Below are 19760 nucleotides of genomic sequence, written 5' to 3' on the forward strand. Positions count from 1 at the left end.
GCAATTTAAAAGTTTAAATTACTCAAGAAATTTCTAAATTTATATTTTATTCAAGAAAGTACAGCATAATCTTTGTTACATATCAGATGGGTGAGAACTTAGGCACTGCATTTTCACAAAATTATGTCCTATTGTAAGATACAACTCCTGATATGTAGTGCTTACTATGTAAGGTACTATTCTAAATGCAGTATAAACATAACTAATTTGATCTTCAAACAAGACTATAAGGGAAGTGCTATTCCCACTGTGCATGCTGATTCTCAATATTACTGTCAAAGTTAGACTTCTGACCCTAATTGAAATTCATCATGAATTGCAATTTCCCTATCCTACCTAGACTGTAAGAAAACCTGAATGCTCTGTGGCTTCCTTGGTGCTCTCAGAAGAGAGTTTCCCCTACGTATTGTACTGCTCCAGGTCAGTCCCTGCAACTGCAAGGTGACTTGATAGTTCCCATTGGAACTGGGGTTCTTGCTTGCACCCTGCCCTTCTTGACATATTTCCTAGTCTTTGCATAACAAACCCTCTCTTTTTACCTACCCTAGCCTCTGCCTGCTTCCTGAGGCATTACTTGCTTCTACTTGTCTAAGCAATGTCTGTTGTCTGCATTCCCTCTGAACATAGCACCTTTCACCTTCACCCCATCCTTAATTGATTGGGCCACTGGATTGGACATCCTAGAGACTATTCTCTTCTTGATCTACTTCAGAGTTCAGCAGGCACATTAATTGCTGAAAATAACCCTACATCTGGGCCAGTTTCTTCTGACTCAGTTCTGACTTTCTACTTCCATTTGTTGGGTTTGGGTGCTTAATATATGTAGTATAAAAATCTACCTAAGCTTTGACACTTTTGTATCAAAAGTAGACATTCTTCTGATTTAGAAAAGATAAAAGCTCTGAGAAACTAGGTTTCAGTGATGTGACTGAAAACATAAATCTGTCATGTTATACAAGGAAGGGAATGTAACAAAATCCCCATGGGGAGGTAAACATCCTTCCCCCACCCTTCCTGCTTCACAGTTGTCTCCTACTTCTTTACATCTGGTCTACTCTTTCAGTTTATGTAAAGAACCATCTTTTTAGAGGATGTTAGAGTTTTGTTCCCCCAGATAATGGTTCTATACTTCAGGCTGGGCAAGTGAACACATCTGTACAACCATCCTAAATTTACTTTCCCTCAAATTTGTTTTTCCTAAGTCTGGCATTCTCATTGTAAGGAAGAAGAGTGAGTACTTAGCTTTAAAGAATTCTGCCTCATATTCAAGACCCTATATCATCACTGGAGTTAGTTCACCAGTGACTACACTTAGTACTCTTGAATTCCATAGTATTTATAACCTGCTAGTTTTGTCTCAAAAATCACTGAATCGACCTCCTTGAATTGTAGGTTTTTTTGTTTTTGCTTTTGTGTCTGAGAGGGTACCCTTATAAAAATCCCTAAAAAGGTTTAAAATGTTTAATGAGGGATCTTGTTGACCCAAGTATACACTAACTTGGAAAGTCTTCAGTTTTAAATCCACTTTCACTCCTCTTTTATTCAACACTTAATGAGTGCTGAGTATATGCCAGGCACAGTTCTAGGTACAACAGAGAACAAGACAAAATTTCTGCACTCATGGAGTTTACATCCTAAATGGCAATAAACACTAAACATAATGAGTAAATTTTATACTTAGAAGATGTTAAGGTCTACAGAATAAAGGAAAAGAGTGGAGTGGAAGAGACCAGAGTATAGTGAGGGAGATATTGGTTGCCATTTTAAAGAGTGTTCAGAATGATCTTCATTAAAAAGATGATATTTGAGGAAAGACTTAAAGGAAGTTATGGAGAGAAGCATGTCCCAGAAATGGACATATGGTCTGGTAGGAATAGTCCTATTAGCTTTGGTTCAAAAATGAGAGACAGACTTTTACTACTTTGAGTAGAGATTTATTCTTCTGTGTATTCCCAATAAGATTTTACTTTTTAATATTTATAAAAACTTGAAACATATTTTTATCAACTATATTGATATACAAACTGTACAAGTCAATGAATTTTGATAAATTACACCTGTGTACTCACCACCACATGCAAGTTACCGAATATTTCCATCATCCATATGAGTTTCCCTATAATGCTTTGCAGTCCATCCCTCTCTTCACTGCTAGCCCCAGTCAGCTACCAGTCAGCTTTGTGTCACTATAAATTGGTTTGCATTTTCTACAATTTTTATATAAATAGAATCATACAGTATATACTATTTTATGTCTGGCTTAACATGACGCTTTTCTTTTTTTTTTTTTTAAGATTTTATTTATTTATTTTAGAGGAACGGGCAGAGGGAGAAGGAGAGAGAGAATCTCAAACAGACTCCATGCTGAGTGCAGAGCCCAAAGCAGGGCTTGATCTCACAACCCTGAGATCATGACTTGAGCCAAAACCAAGAGTCAGAAGCTCAACTGACTAAGTCACCCAGGCACCCAAACACGATGCTTTTCAAATTCATCCACGCTAATGCATATAAAAGTATTTCACATTCCTTTTTATTGCTGTGCATTCCAATATATAAATATACCTTATTGACTTCCAGGGAAGATGGCGGGATAGGATGACCTAGACTCACCTTATCCCACAGATAAAACTAGAGAACACTCACAGCAGTATAAATAACTCAGAAAATGACCAGAAAACTGGCAGAATAAAGTCCACAACTAAATATAGAGAAGAGGCCACACTGAAAAGTGTAGGAAGGGCAGAAACATGGATGGTTAGGAGCTAAATGGTCTCACAGGGCGGTCTGTGGCAGGTGGGGGAGGGGGGAAAACTGCAGGCATGGAAGTGAGTTCTTACAACTAGTGGGACTTAAAACCTGAAATTAGAAAAAAAAAATCAGCTGATTTGGATCTAGGAGAGCAAGGAGAGTGAGAGGACACTGAGTCCTCACCCTTAAAGAGACAGTACAACAAACAGTCCCTGGAGATACAGCATAGAAGCAGCGATTTGAAAGGTGCCTGGGGCATAGGGGCGGGAGAATTATTTACTCAGAGAGTGTCTGGAGGCACAGATATCACTGAGGAAGTCCTCTAGGAACAAAGGAACTGACAGGCGCCATTTCCCTCTCCCTGTCCCCTACCTAACTTCCTAACACTGCCACCCTGCCCCTGCCACCCAGCCTCAGTCCACTGTGGCAGGGCCCCTTCCCCAGAGGAACCAGGAATGCAAAGATTACCAGCACCACCACCCTGCCACTCTGCTGCCTGTACTGTGCTTCTGTGGAGACTAATGGACCTTTTGGTGCCAGTGCTGCAGGGCCCCTACCATGGCCCACAAAGCTTGCTGGCATCACCACCCCATCCACAACACCACCCCTGCACTGTGCTTCCGGGGAACCACCCTCTCCAATATGCTTTCGGCCAGAGCCCATACAGGGCACTGCTGCAGGTCTGGCAGTGTGCAAGCAGCCCCTACAGTGGACAGCACCACTCCAAAGTAACTCCTGCCTCAGAGAGAGGGAAAGATAACCACACATACCTGTCAGATAGAGGCCTCAGCAGTGGGCTGGAGGCAGACAACTGGTCTATCTATAGGCCCACCCACCAATGAAAGCTTCTCAGGGTACAACATAGGGAAAATGCCCTGCATCGTGGGCAAACACCTGGTATGACTCAACTCAAGCCAAGGAGTCCCCAGACTGGCCCATAACACCACAGGAAACCATTACAGATAATTGCACTGAAGGAAAAAGCAGCTTAGCCACAATAGCTGGGCACATGCAACACACACAGGTGATCTTCTGGAAGCTCCAGGTTCTGATGAACATGAGATACTACACAGCAGGGCACTACAGGACCTCATCTTCATAAGGCCACTACTTTCTAGTGTAGGAGACATAGCTGATTGTCCTAACACACAGAAACAGACACAGAATGTTAGACAAAACGAGGATACAGAGAAACATGTCCCAAATGTTGATTTCTGTACACAAGTAATGAAACAACAGAAAGAGAAATTTAAAAAACAATCTCATTTATAATTACACCAAAAATAACAAAGTACCCAGGAATATACTTAACCAAAGAGATGAAAGACCTACACTTCGAAAACTAAAACATTTGAAAGAAATTGAAGACACAAAGAAATGGAAAGACATTCCATGCTCATGGATTGGAAGAACAAGTAATGTTAAAATGTCTATACTAACAAAGCAATCTACACATTTAATGCAATCCCTATCGAAATACCAACAGCATTTTTCACAGAACTATAACAAACAATCCTAAAATTTGTCTGAAACCACGAAAGACCCTGAATAGCCAAAGCAATCTTGAAAAAGCAAAGCAAAGCTGGAAATGTCACAATTCCAGACTTCAAGCTACATTACAAAGCTGTAGGGAACAAAACACTATGGTACTAGCACAAAAATAGACATATAGATGAATGGAACAGAACAGAAAACCCAGAAATGAATCCACAATTATACGGTCAATTAAACTTTGACAAAGGAGGAAAGAATATGCAATGGGAAAAACAAAGTCTCTTCAACAAATGTTGTTGGGAAAACTGGAAAGCTACATGCAAAGGAATGAAACTGGGCCACTTTCTTACATCATACACAATAATAAATTTAAATTAGATTAAAGACATAAATGTGAGACCTGAAACCATAAAAATCCTTGAAGATAGCACAGGCAGTAATGTCTCTAACATCAGGTTTAGCAATATTTTTCTAGATATATCTCCTGAGACAAGGGAAACAAAAACAAAAATAAAAATAAACTAGATGTTGAATGAAGAGGTGGTACATATATACAACGGAATATTATTCAGCCATAAAAGAATGAAATCTTGGATCTTTATCCATTCATGTATCGATGGACACTTGGGCTGCTTCCATAATTTCTTGGCTATCGTAAATAATATTGCAATAAACATAGGGGTGCATGTATCCCTTTGAATTAGTGTTTTTGTATTCTTTGGGTAAATACCCAGTAGTGCAATTGCTGGATCATAGGGTAATTCTAGTTTCAATTTTTTGAGGAACCTCCATACTGTTTTATACTGTGGCTGTCCCAGTTTGCATTCCCACCAACATGCACAAGGGTTCCTTTTTCTCCACATCCTCTCCAACTCCACATCATATATATATCCATATTCACACAATGTAATATTATTCAGCCATTAAAAAGAATGAAATCTTGCTATTTGCAACATGGATGGAGTTAGACAGTATAATGCTAAGTAAAATAAGTGAGTCAGAGAAAAATACTATATGATCTCACTCATATGTGGAATTCAAGAAGCAAAGCAAATGAGCAAAGAAAAAAAAAAAGAGAGATAAATCAAGAAACAGACTCCTGACTACAGAGAACAAACTGATAGTAACCAGAGGGAGGGGTGGGGGGTTGGGTGAAATAGGTGATGGGGATTAAGGAGTACACTTGTCCTGATGAGCACGAGGTGTTGTATGGAATGGTTGTAACACAATTTTGTACACCTGAAACTAATATAACACTGTGTTAACTATACTGGAATTAAAATAAAAACTTGATAAATAAAAAAATTTAAAATATTAAAAATAAAATAAAAAAATTTGGCTTTTAAGCTTCACCAACATATAACAACTGCAAAGACCCAAATAAGCAAAGTCCTCCTATACCCATCAGAGTATCTGTTCAGTGTTTGTTTTACCAGAAAATCATGTAGCTCAAAGAAATATATATTTATATATCATATTCAGTTTATTATTAATATATTAATGTTGCATTTATTAATTGTGTTCTAAAAGTAATTATAACGATCCCACAATCCATATTTAAGTACTTACAGCCTATGGACACAGGAAATTTAAAAGCCCAATCCAAATTTATATCCATATGTTTGCTCCACTCAGTTATGATAGAGTAATAAATAAAAGATGTTTAAGGATGAGACTATGTTACATTAATAGGATACAATTCTATGGAGGGTGTGGAATGGAAAGGAATAATAGGAAGTTTCCCAGTGATAATGAAGTTCTCATGTTACACTATGGTTTTTAGCCCTTATTATATACATTTAAAGAAATGATGTGACTTATATTTTTAAATCAGTATTTATGATATGCTAGAAATTTAATACTTTACAACTCCTTAAAATTATAAAATTCTATATATATTAATTTTAAAATGTGACTGTGACAATTAAAAAATAAAAGTAAAATGTTTGTGTACCCCTTCTCTCAGATCCCATTCCTAGAGGTTGCTCTTTAATTGCCCTTTAATTGGTAAAAGAACGTCCCACAGTTTTTATAGTTCCCCAGGTTATTCTAGTGTGTAGCCAAAATTGACAATAGCTGTAGTCTAAAAACAGTAGTCTCTCAAAAAATAAAAAAATAAAAATAAAAAAATAAAAACAGTAGTCTCTCTCAATAGGATAACACTGGACAAGGAGCAGGAAAAAATAAAAGCTGCATTGTTTACCACTTACCTAAGAGTGTTAGTTGTCTGGCAAGTAATGGTTTGCAAGGTTTAGAAAAATATCAGATCAATAGTCCTTATAGAACTTGAGCACAAAAATGTTAACCGGTAACTATGGCTGATAACTATGGTGATTTGCAATGATGAAATGCTATTATTTGCCAGGCACTGTGCCAACTATTATAAGTAAATGACATTATCTCACCTGTAGATAATTCCAGGCCTGGAACACTAAAACTCAGCAGGTATGGTGACAAAGAAAAACCCCAGATGGTAGTAATTTAATTATACATTAACTGACCATTGCCCCTGGGTTCATCTATTAGCCTTTTTTTCATAGCAGTATTTCTTTTTGCTTACTGTCCCAAATCTCAAGTCTGCAATTTAACTGTTTTCTACTTCCGTATTCTCATTTTCTGCCTTAGCTGTGTCTTCTTCTCTCTCTTATTTCTTGTTATGATTTATAGTATTGTTAAAAGATGGGACTAGCATTTGGCCTCGAAGGCCAAATTCCACAATTCATTAACCAAGTCACCTAGTAAAATAATGTAAAATGAGGGTCATCATTACCTTGTGCAGTGGGCCGAATGGTACCAACTCCAGAAGAAAATGCTCACATCCTAACCCCTAGGACCTGTGAATATCACCTTACATAGTAATAGATGTGATTAAGTTAAGGATCTTGAGAGGAGAACCTTATCTCAGGTTATCTGAGTGGACCTTAAATGCAATCACATGTGTGCCTGTGAGGGAAAGGCAGAGGGAGTTTTGAGACACGTACACAAGAAGAAAAGGGATAAGAAGACATAGCAGAGAGAGAGCTAGAACCACCACAAGTCAAAGAATGCCAACAGCTACCAGAAGCTGGAAAAAGTAAAGAACAGATTCTCCCCTTCAGCGTTTGGAGGAATTACAGCCCTGCTGAACCATCGATTTCAGATTTCTGGATCCCAATACTATTAGGGAATAAATTTCTGTTGTTTTAAGTCACAGAGTGGCAATTTGTTACAGCAGCCATGATGGTTACCTCCTAAGTCAAAGAATAAGCTCAGGAATGTACAAATGTTTTGTGAACTGAAGTGCTATGTGAATACGAGCTCTCCTTACTGGTCACTTTTACAAGGACCTCCAAGAGCGTGCAAATAGCCATCATCATCATGAATCAGTCTTCATGGAACAGAGGTAAGAGCTGTTTCTGAGGCTTTCCTGTGTCTTTGTACACCCTTCCCCTTAATCCTTCTCTTCCCCCATAAAGCTTAGTATTTCTTTTGGTGGTTGTGTGGATATTGCTAATAGTAGCAACTTCCAAAAAAAAATGAATTAGAACTACCTTAGCTGTGCTTCTTAAATCTTGCCAGCAATACTCTTCTCTTTATTCCAACATCTTATGTTAGTCCAGGATTTAGAGCAGGCTTTCTCAATAGCAGCAAGATTGACACTTGGGACCAGACAATTCTTTGATGTGGGGAATATCCTGCATATTGTATGTTTAGCAGCAGCTTTGTCTTCTATCCATTAATTGCCTATAGTATTGCCCCATCAAAATGCCTCCAGACAAAAAAGGCCAAATATTCTGAGGGGCAAAATGCCAGCCCTCCTTCCTATCCTCACCAGGTCAAGAGCCACTTATTTAAAGAATGATCACACAGACAGGCCAAAGATCTGGTAGGGCTCTACTCCTGGTAGATAACTCCAATCTCCATTCATAATATATTAAGATCTGTCCTAGATCTAAAGAAAGGATATATCTCCTAGTAGCCTACTGATTCATCATTAAGTTAATCTTTTTATAATTTCATCAGTGTTTTTCAAAGTGTGATCAATATTCCATTTGTGGCAGAATCATTTGAGCTTCTTGTTGATCTACTGAGACACCCAGAAATTTGCATTACATGTTTTGTAGATGATTCTTTGATTTGTTAAAGACTAGTTTTGATGAACTTCAGACTCTGGGTGGATGCTGTTTCGGTTCCTCTTTCTTTGTTCTAGAACCTGATCCTGGTTCCCCCAAAAAAGTTCTTCACACTTATTGTCAGTTGAACACCCAATTTTAGATACTACAACCTAGCCTCTGCCTATAGTGACATCTCAGATCCTATATCCTCACTCACAGTACTGATGTATCACCTGTCTGTCCCTAGTAGTACAGTCTCCTTAGGTGTACTCTCAGATTTCCTTAGATGCACATTCAGACCTCTATATTAAGAGTTAGCTAAACTACTCCCTAATATTGCTGCCTCAGCAACCTTTTGGTGTGGCCAAGTGGCCTCAAGCTGACATTAGCCCCTACCTCAAGCTCTTGCCCTCGATAGTTAACAGCCCACAGAATCACAAGTAAATATAAGTTCCTGATATGACTCCCTCAACCACTCTTGCAATAAGCATTCTCCTCCACCTCCTAGGACCTTCCACTTGTGTGCTAAGACTCCCAGAATTTTACCAAAATCTACCCTTTTCTGGTTTGAGTTAACCAATCTGAACTTAGCCTAGGAACCCAAAAGCACTCCATCCAAGTACCCTAATAAAGGTATATACCCAGGTCCTGCCATGCTCTCTCTCTACCTGCACTCTGCCGTGACCTCCCTGCATGGCCCCTCTAGGCAGGCAGAGTACCTCCTCCAGGACCTGTGAGTAATAAACTTCTCTATTTCACTTTCTCTTAGAGTCTTTTGTTGAACTCTCCAGGCTTACCATCTGACACCCCAGAGCTATATTTAACAAATGTTAATTTAACAAAGTCACAACACTATGATTATCTCTATACAAATTAACCCTTGACTCTATCCAATGTAGCAACTCTCAATCCTCCCAGCTTCACCATTTTTGTGTATATGCCTACAGTCTAAATCTTGGCCTCGTCTTGCCTCTTTAACTCTGAAAAACAATAGCCTAGAGAGGCAAGAAACCCACAGATCTAGCAGAGAAATGGCCAAGTTGAAGGAAACAGATCCTTCAGTATTCCCCATCTTGGTTGCCCAAAGAAACTTGGGAATAATCTTTGATATCTTTTTCTGCCTTATCTTTCATATACCATCCATTATCAAGTCCTATGGATTCAACCTCTTAAATATCTCTTTAATCAACTGCATTCTCGCCATCCTATATAAGGCCTTTGGATGTGCTGTTTCCTCTGTCTTTCTGGCTGCATTGTAGCCACTTCATTGTTAGGTTAAAAAAAGAAAAAAGTGTTAGCAAGGATGGGGAGAAATTAGAACCCTTCCACATTGCTGGTGGAAATGTAAAGTGGTACAACCACTTTGGATAACAGTCTGGAGTACTTGACGGGGTTAAAAATAGGTATCAAATGACCCAGCCTTTCCTAGGTATGTACTCAAGAAAAGCAAACATCCACACAACAATTTATACGCAAATGTCATAATAGTGTTACTCATAATAACCCCAAAGTGTTATTTGTAATAGTCTAAATGTGTCAGTTGATTAACAAATAAATAAAATATGGTATACCTATGCAATGGAATGTTATTTGGCCATAGGAATGAAGTATTTATACAAGCCAAAACAGGGATGAATCTTGAAAACACCATGCTGAGTGAAAGAAACCTGTCACAAAGGCTGCAATTGCATAATTTCATTTATATGAAATGTTCAGAATAGACAAATACACAAAGTAAATTAATGGTTGTGGTAGCCTAGGGCTGAGGGTAGGGGATGGACAGGGTTTCTTTTAGGAGTGATGAAAACATTCTAAAATTAGATTGTGATAGTTGCATAACTCTGTGATATACTAAATAAAAACCTCAGTTGTATGCCTTAAATTATATAATATGTAGACTATATCTCAGTAAAGCTTAAAATGCATCAACCAAAAAAGAGATTTAAATGTCAAAATTGCATCAATTTAAATTTATGAACATTCTTTCAAATATGAATTCCTCCTATATCATCTGATAGTTGGATGGTCAACAGTCAGCATCTCAGATGTATCTTTGACCTCCCTTCCACAGACCATGTCTCATATTCTCCAGGTTATCTAGTGTACTTCAGCCACACCATTCTCCTGTCTATTCCCTAAATGCACCACCTTTTTTTCCTGCCACCATTTTAAGGAATCAGTCATAAGTGTACATACAGAATTGTGAATATCGCAAGGGTGAGATCAAAGAGAAACATACTCATATGGTAAAAGAGAAAATTGTAAATTCCTTTGGGATATAAAATATTAAAAGTGAGTTCTGGAATAACAGATAAGCATACTTGTCTTTTGAAATTTTGTAGTTTTATTTAAACTAAATATTAGCTTCTTGAAATTTTGTTCTTCAGATTTCAAAATGATAGGGTAACTAAGAGCGAGGGCTCTTATCCCAGTATCTAGATTCAAACTGTGGTTCTGCCACTTCTTAAGAAAGTTACTCAATGTCGGGTAACTCAGTTTTTCTCATCTGCAAAAAATGAAAATGAAAATGATAGTACCTACCTCATCAGGTTGTATTAAAGACTAAGTAAGTTGATATAGAGTGCTTATAATACCTGTAACAGTAAGTATTCAATAATTAGCTAAAATGGAAAACAGTACAATATAATGGTTAAGAGTCAGATCAAAAAGTGTTTGAATCCTGGCCAACCTCTTAAGAGCTCTGGGAATATGCAATCTTGTTCATGGTGTTCTTTTCCTTTTCTCAAAATATCTGTGCATATTTCAGTTCTGCACTTAAAAATTACTTAAGGGGCACCTGGGTGGCTCAGTCAGTTGAGCATCTGCCTTCAGCTCAAGTCATGATCCCAGGGTCCTGGGATTGAGCCCCGTATCCGGGCTCCCTGCTCAGTGGGGAGTCTGCTTCTCCCTCTCCCTTTGCCCCTCCCCTCTGCTCGTGTGTTCTCTCTCTCTCTAATAAATAAAATCTTTAAAAAAAAAATGAGCTCAGGTCCTGATCTCAGGGTCCTGGGATGGAGCCTGCTCAGCAGGGAGTCTACTTCTCCCTTTCCCCTTGCCCCTCCCACCCTCTGCTTGTGGTTGCTCACACTCTCTCAAATAAATAAAATCTTTAAAAAAATATTTAAGTAATATCTAGAAATTAAAACATCAGAAGGTTAAGAGAAGTCTCACTTCCTACCCTCCCACCCTCGTTTCTTTTTTTTTTGTATTTTAATTTTTTATTGTTATGTTAATCACCATATATTACATAATTTGTTTTGGTGTAGTGTTCCATGATTCATTGTTTGTTCATAACACCCAGTGCTCCATGCAGAATGTGCCCTCTTTAATACCGATCACCAGGCTAACCCATCCCCCTACCCTCCTCCCCTCTAGAAACCTGTTTTTTTTTTATTTTTTTTATTGTTATGTTAATCACCATATATTACATCATTAGTTTTTGATGCAGTGTTCCATGATTCATTGTTTGTTCATAACACCCAGTGCTCCATGCAGAACGTGCCCTCCTCAATACCCATCACCAGGCTAACCCATCCCCCCACCCCCCTACCCTCTAAACCCTCAGTTTGTTTTTCAGAGTCCATCATCTCTCCTGGTTCGTCTCCCCCTCTGCCTTACTCCCCTTCATTCTTCCTCTCCTGCTATCTTCTTCTTTTTCTTTTTTTTTCTCAAAATATGTTGCGTTATTTGTTTCAGAAGTACAGATCTATGATTCAACAGTCTTACACAATTCACAGCGCTCACCATAGCACATATCTTCCCCAATGTCTATCACCCAGCCACCCCATCCCTCCCACCCCCGACCACTCCAGCAACCCTCAGTTTGTTCCTGAGATTAAGAATTCCTCATATCAGTGAGGTCATATGATACATGTCTTTCTCTGATTGACTTATTTCACTCAGCATAACACCCTCCAGTTCCATCCACGTCGTTGCAAATGGCAAGATCTCATTCCTTTTGATGGCTGCATAATATTCCATTGTGTATATATACCACATCTTCTTTATCCATTCATCTGTCGATGGACATCTTGGCTCTTTCCATAGTTTGGCTATTGTGGACATTGCTGCTATAAACATTGGGGTGCACGTACCCCTTCGGGTCCCTACATTTGTATCTTTGGGGTAAATACCCAGTAGAGCAATTGCTGGATCGAATGGTAGCTCTAATTTCAACTGTTTGAGGAACCTCCATACTGTTTTCCAGAGGGGTTGCACCAGCTTGCATTCCCACCAACAGTGTAGGAGGGTTCCCCTTTCTCCACATCCCCGCCAACATCTGTCGTTCCCTGACTTGTCCCACCCTCATTTCTATACCTCAGGCTAGCCACTCTACTTTTCAGGTTTCAGTTTTGGTTATAGCTCTAAATAACAATTTTACCTCTTTTATTTACATCTAAGTAAAAGATGAAAATTTTAATCGCTCCTTTCCTCCAGTTTTATAATTTTAGTTCTTCTACTGCTGAATAACATTAAAGACACTTAAAAATATTTTTCTCAACCAATCAAATTTAGAAAATAACTTCACTTCCTTCTGAATTATCAGTTATACTATTACTTTAGTAGTTTTCTTTCTAGTATAATTTCAGTTATACTATTACTTTAGTAGTTTTCTTTCTAGAAATTTTATGCCAAATTTGTTGGCATAAAATTGCTCATAGTATTTCTTTATAATCCTTTTTCTATATAGTCATTAATAAAGTTCCCTCTTTCATTTCGGATTCTGGTATTTTCAATCTTTTTTCATATGTTGATCCAGCCAAGTTTGTCGATTTTATTGATCAGTTCAAATAACCACCTTTTGGCTTCATCGATTTTTCCCTATTGTTTTTCTATTATCTATTTTATTTTCTGCTCTAAATCTTATTTCATTCCATCCATTTGCTTTGGGCTTAGTTTGTTCTTTTCCAGTCTTAAGGTAAAAGGTTAGGTTGTTGATTTGTGCTCTTGTATAATGTAGGCAGGAGAAGCTATACATATTATCCCTCTGAAGCATTGCTTTAGCTGTATCCCATTATGGTACGTTGTCTTCATTTTCATTCATTCCAATGTATTTTATATTTCTCTTGTGATTTATTTTTGACACATTGGTTATTTAGGAACAAATGTTTAAATTCCACATATTTATGTATTTCCCTAATTTCCTTATTTTTTCATTGTGATTATTTTGCATGATTTTAATCTTTTTAAATTTACTGAGGCTTGTTTTATGACCTAACATATTGCCTAACCTGAAGAACGCTCCATATGCCTTAAACAGCAAATATGTCTGACTATACATGGCATAAAGGGAAAACAGTCCTCAGCTTGATTCCATGATTCAAACAGCATTAAGCCTACTGGCCAAGGTTTAATTTGGGGATTCCACACCAGCAGAGGTGCTATCTCTTTCACAGGAAATTCACATCTTACTACATGTGTTAAAAGTAGCCTGGGGTTAGCTAGAAACAGTATTTATCAGCCTTTTTCAAATCATGGCATTCAAAAAATGGTTTTATTCACAAGGCATACTGGAGTAAACAGAAGCAGCTCCTTATACGACTCTGGCTCTTCCAAGCGAAAGCCTAACTACACAGAGGTGAAAGGAATACCTAAGCACACTCATAACTAGAGTGCCATATGCTCCATGTTGCTTGTTGTCCAGGTATGACTACTAATTCCTGCTTTTTCAAAGACCTTCCAGCTTGGATAATGGACTATGATTACCCTGCCTATAACCTACTCAGAGTAATACCAGCCACTACTACCAGGTTGGGAAGCCAAACTACAGCACTACTCCCACCAAACAGTTTTCAACCCCAGCTGCACATTATTTTACCAAGAGAACTTATAAAAGCCAATGCTTAGTTCTACCCTCCAGATTTGGACTTTAGGTATCTGCATGTTTAAAAGCTCTAGGGTTGATTCTTTTGAGTACGGGTTAAGAATCATAGCACCTAGTTTGGATAGAACCCACCATGCAGTATCATATCATTCTACTTTCGTTAGCTGAAGCAGAATAAGGAGAAACAAACTCTAGCCTGTCCATTCTGACTCCTCTTCTGCTCTACCCAACCCCAATTTCTCTCCAGCAACCTTAAGGGGTAACCTTTGTTACTAGCCCCCACTACTCAGAACTGGTGAGACCTCAATGTTTATTTTTCACTCACCTTATGTGGTTTATTTATATTGGCACCAGTGAGCACCTATTAGTCCCTACCCATCTCCTATCTTCCAAAAATACCTAGAAATTACTGCTCTATTGATGGCACGGTCTGTTTTCTAATATTGTTATATTTGTCTACTTGTTTTGCATTTCTTTAGCCACTTTAATGAATTTTGGAAAAGGAAAAGGGAAGGCTTCATCTCACCATTTTCAAACTTTTTTCATTATTTGGTTTTTATAGAGAGCAATGGCTAGTTCTAATTATCTTCTTCATGTACATTTTTTTGTTCTTAATATTCAGCAACGAACTTCATCAACAATCAATTCCCATTTTCCATTGAAAAAGAGGGACACTTCCCTTCTGAATCCAAGATAACCCTATAGATAATAGTAATGGCTAAATGTTGTGACATATCTCACCATCCATTCAAATTGTCATTCAGGCTTTTATTACAGTGGACAAGTAAGGAGCTTTGCAAAAGTAGAGACTGAGGGTGAGGAGATAGCTTTGGGTAAATATCCTGAGTTGTTTAGGTCTAACTTATATCTGATACTAAGTTTACACATAATCAGATGTTGTTAATGTCAAAATTAAGAGAAAATTTCTATGCCTTTAACAAATCTCCACTACCCTCACCTAAGTACTTTTGTAGTCAAGGCATAAATTCCCAAGTGGTAAAAAATATTGGCCTCAAAAAACAAAAAACACAAACGAAAAAAAAACTACTGGCCTCTACCACCCGTAAAACTAAGTACCTGCCACCAGTAAAATTCTTGTTCACCTCAGTTACACAACTACTGAGGACCTGTTCTACTGGTGACTGAGGGAAAAAAATCCGGACTTGGTAGCAAATGCTCATAATGCTTCAACAATTTCTGAGGGTTTAATAAACAAATTTGGATCCCTCCTCTCATCACTTAATCCCACCCAATTCAATGCACAGTATAAACAAGTAATTTAAATAGAACCTTAGAGAGCATGGCCTGGGAGCTGAGCGGAGGCAGAGGAGGTGGCTTCCCAGCCGCCTCCTCCCCCCCACCCCCAGAAACCCTGGGAGACCCGCCAAGTTCCTGGGGCCGGACCAGGACTAGGACCTGGCCCCACTTTGCAATCTGCTGATTTGGGTCCCACTTTACTGATGAGCCCTGGACAACCAACACTTACCAGAGTGCCCCCACCTATTCTTCCAAGGCCATCCCAGCAGACAGGAAGCAGCAATGTGAAGTTTCAGACCTGCTTATAGCTCATTTTCTTCAGGCTATGGTACCTATGGAAATTCAGTTTCTGGAAGCTATAGCCCTTATAGTTATGGATATAATGTGTTAGGCTATAATTGTCTCTGTGTAGATGATCTGCCACCTAGTAGATTTGTTCAATAAGCTGAAGAAAGCAGCAGAGGTCAGTATCGTGCATGCATTTGCCTCTGTCAGTATGATGATGGATGCTACCTTTTCAGCTGTCTGTAAGTTTCAGGGCTGTATTGGATGTAGCAAATCACTTTTCCCAATTAAAAATACATTTCATAAAGGTTTTTTCAGCTTTTGCCTTAGTTAGGTCTATCAGGTATCTTTAGACATGGTGCAGTGAATGATAGTTTAAGAGGCTCTGAGAATGAGGACCTTTGGGCCGAAAGTGAAGTGTGGATTGCCTTGGTGATGAGGACGGAGCAGCTAACTTAGCAAAATCTTGGCCAATATTCTTTTTTGCTCTTATCCTTGGTGGTGGTCCTTACCTCATCTGAAACTGCTATCTACCCATAACGATGAAGTAACAGACAACACAAAGTGGGCAAATGTGAGGATGACCATGTATGTAGCTGCTAGAGCAGAGTATGATTTTGCTGCTGTATCTGAAGAAGAAATTTCTTTCCATGCTGGTGATATGCTAAACTTAGCTCTCAAAGAACAGCAACCCAAAGTGTGTGGCTGGCTTCTGGCTAGTCTTGATGGTCAAACAAGACTTATACCTGCTAATTATGTGAAAATTCTTGGTAAAAGAGGTGGAAAAGCAGTGGAGTCCAGCAAAATTTCTAAGCAGCAACAATCTTTTACCAATACAACACTAATTAAAGGAGCCACGCCTACTGATTCTTTGGATGAACAGGAAGCTGCCTTTGGATCTTTGTTGAAACTATTAAGGATCCAGTTGCACCTGATTCCACTGGTAAAGGTGGAGATAAACCAGATTTTTTATATCTTTCATGTTTGCCTGCAATTGAACTATACTTTTAAAAAATTACTTCTAGGGGCGCCTGTGTGGCTCAGGTGTTAAGCGTCTGCCTTCAGCTAGGGTCATGATCCCAGGGTCCTGGGATCGAGCCCTGCATTGGGATCCCTGCTCCGTGGGAAGCCTGCTTCTCCCTCTCCCTCTCCCCCTGCTTGTGTTCCTTCTCTCGCTTTGTCAAATAAATAATCTTTTTAAAAAAATTACTTCTAGGGTGCCTGGGTGGCTCAGTTCGTTAAGCAACTGCCTCCAGCTCAGGTCATGATCCTGGAGTCCCAGGATAGAGTCCCACATCGGGCTCCCTGCTCAACAGGGAGTCTGCTTCGCCCTCTGACCCTCCCCCCTCTCTCTCATTCTCTCTCAAATAAATAAAATCTTTAAAAAAAATTACTTCTTACAAAGAAATTAATCTACAATCCAATGAACACATTTGTTAATGGCTATTCCAGGTGTTTTGCTGCTAGAAATTATTAAAGTTGTACACTAGCATGTTGGTCTAGTGACCTGATTACATTTTACAAGTTACTGGACCTCATAGTCCAATTTATTTCACCTAGATTTTAAGATTATGGAGATTGCTATCATTTTCATCTGTTATTTGAAAGTAAGATTGATATACTATAGAATACACTGTTTGCTACAGTAGGGGTCTTTAATGCTTTTTAAAGTTAAAGCTTAAGGGTGCCTGGGTGGCTCAGTCCTTAAGCGGCTGCCTTTGGCTCAGGTCATGATCCCAGCATCCTGGAATCGAGCCCCACATCGAGTTCCCTGCTCGGTGAGAAGCCTGCTTCTTCCCTCTCCCACTCCCCCTGCTTGTGTTCCTCCTTTCGCTGTATCTCTCTGTCAAATAAATAAGTTCTTTAAAAATAAATAAAGTTATAGCATAATTGATTTGCAATCCTCAGAAATCAAGTGATAACATATAAATATGAAAACAGGCAAAAGCCTTTTTTTTTACAAATTTAAATGGAATAAAAATTTTCCGATCTGTGTATAAATAAATAAAACCTTAGAGATGTCTATAATGAAATTTAAACTGAATAAAAATTTTCTGTTCTGTGTATAAATAAATAAATAAATCGAACCTTAGAGATGGCTATAACCAAGTTTCTTAAATTAAGGCTGGTAGTTGGCAGCCTATATAATAAAAGGTCACTGTGTCAAAACTATACACTCCCTTCCTTCTTCCCATATTTTATATGGGATTTGTGGGGAAAGAGAAATGAAACTGGATAAATTCTAAATTCAGTCAATACAAGCAAAAAAGAGTAAATTCAAATACTTTGTTGCACATCACCTAAGTAAATCAGAAACCATTTTATAGAAGGGTGTTTCAAACAATGTTAAAATGAAAAAAAAAATGTTTAGCTTATTTAAAATTCTTGTTTTGGGTCAATTTTAAATATTTAGTTCCTTAGCCAGTAAAATTTTTTTTAAATATTTTAAAATGTATTAAATGGTTTTGTATCTTATTTGCCATTAAATATAATCAATGATTTACTCAATTATCAAAAGTACTTTGTGAACAATGTGAGTCTGATGAAAGCAGCTTTGTATAATTATGCTTTGTTTTTCAAATTCAAAGTAATAAATGTTCTTTCCAAAGACTCAATTTAAAAAATGTTTAAAAAATATTTAGCATATTACTGCTTTAAAATTTTAAAACACAGTCTGTGCTTAATATTTTCAAATTTGTCAGTGAGAGGTTGGTGCTATGAAGAGGAGGGAAAGTGGTTGGGGACAGGAAAGAAAGGAAGAGAATATTCTTAAAGTGAATGTTGATAAAATTAAGAGAAATAATGGATATCATCATCAGTTAACTATATAAAAACTTCCTGCTATTTTAGCACAACCTGGTGATGACTGTTTTAGGTACAGCAAATGTGAGAAAAAAATCAGTAAAATTTTCTAGTTATTTTAAATCCACTTATAGTAATACCCTTTTAATTCACAAATTTAAATATACACATTCAGAGCAACTATAAAAACACTGCCTTATTTTTAAAATGGCATTTCCAAAAAAGGAGTTAGCCAAATACAATAGCAAAATTACATGATTACAGTAGGCTGAATGTGCAAACGACATCCTTTAACTAAACATCAGAAAGTAAAATAATCACACAGCCCTCTGTCATCAAATTATTTCAAAAACCTAATATTGGTACACCTATGAACAAAAGTACAGAAATCTCTTTATGACAAACAGCTTAGAACAGCATAACACTGTTTCATTTCTTCAGCATCTTCCCTTCTAGCACTCTCCTGTACTTCCTACAGCAATTACTTTGTTGGGGCAACTTAAACATCTAAAAAGCAAGGCTTAATTTAAGTGAGTGGTCACTGGTTACTGATAAAAGTTCTTGTTCTTTATAATAGAAACTTTGTGTATATTGTTAATCAAGATGGCATTTGGCATATGGCATGCCAGTCTTCAGCATGTACTGGTTTATTAAGAAAGGTGTGGAATCAGATTATTCTAATATATAAAGTAGAAACAGTAACATTCTCTTACAAACAAAGCAAACTCAATACAATTTGATATTATAATCTAGTTCTGCTCTAGCTCTTTCCACTGTTTCATACTTCTTTTTCCTGTATGAGGGTGTAAATACTTGAGAACTTACTGGATACTGAGCCTCCCGATATATGTAGGAAGATTTGATTTGAATGTGTTGAGTATAAAATAGCATCCATAGGTAAAATGCTAAAAGAGCGCAGAAGGTAATTGCAAAGATGTGTTTTGTACATTTGTCAGGTGTTTACAGAATTCATTTCTCTATCTCACCCATTCTACAATATTCACTACCAACATTGACGCCTATGTGCTCCCTGGGCTCATCTGAAGCACCGGCACAGTAAATTATTTGACTGATGACTTTCACCGTTCTCCTAAAGATGGTATATAATCAGTACCATTCTAGATGCCACAGGGAGTGAGGGCTTAATTCTCCTGGAAACCGAAATAAGAAAGACTGATAGACAACAGTGCACCTCCTCTTCTTCCCCAAAATACTCTAGCCTCAGAACCATGATGTATCTATTTTTTTTTCATGGT

At 37.9% G+C, this 19760-nt stretch overlaps 1 pseudogene; it reads left to right on the forward strand.

Annotated features, from left to right (window-relative positions):
• The first annotated feature begins 3306 nt into the window (after positions 1 to 3306).
• On the forward strand, positions 3307 to 16713 carry LOC112807374 (peroxisomal membrane protein PEX13 pseudogene; annotated as a pseudogene).
• The last annotated feature ends 3047 nt before the right edge of the window (positions 16714 to 19760 follow it).

This window comes from Callorhinus ursinus, unplaced genomic scaffold, assembly GCF_003265705.2.
Source record: "Callorhinus ursinus isolate GAN/ISIS: 27379988/994484 unplaced genomic scaffold, GSC_fseal_2.0 scaffold69, whole genome shotgun sequence".
Lineage (NCBI taxonomy): Eukaryota > Metazoa > Chordata > Mammalia > Carnivora > Otariidae > Callorhinus > Callorhinus ursinus.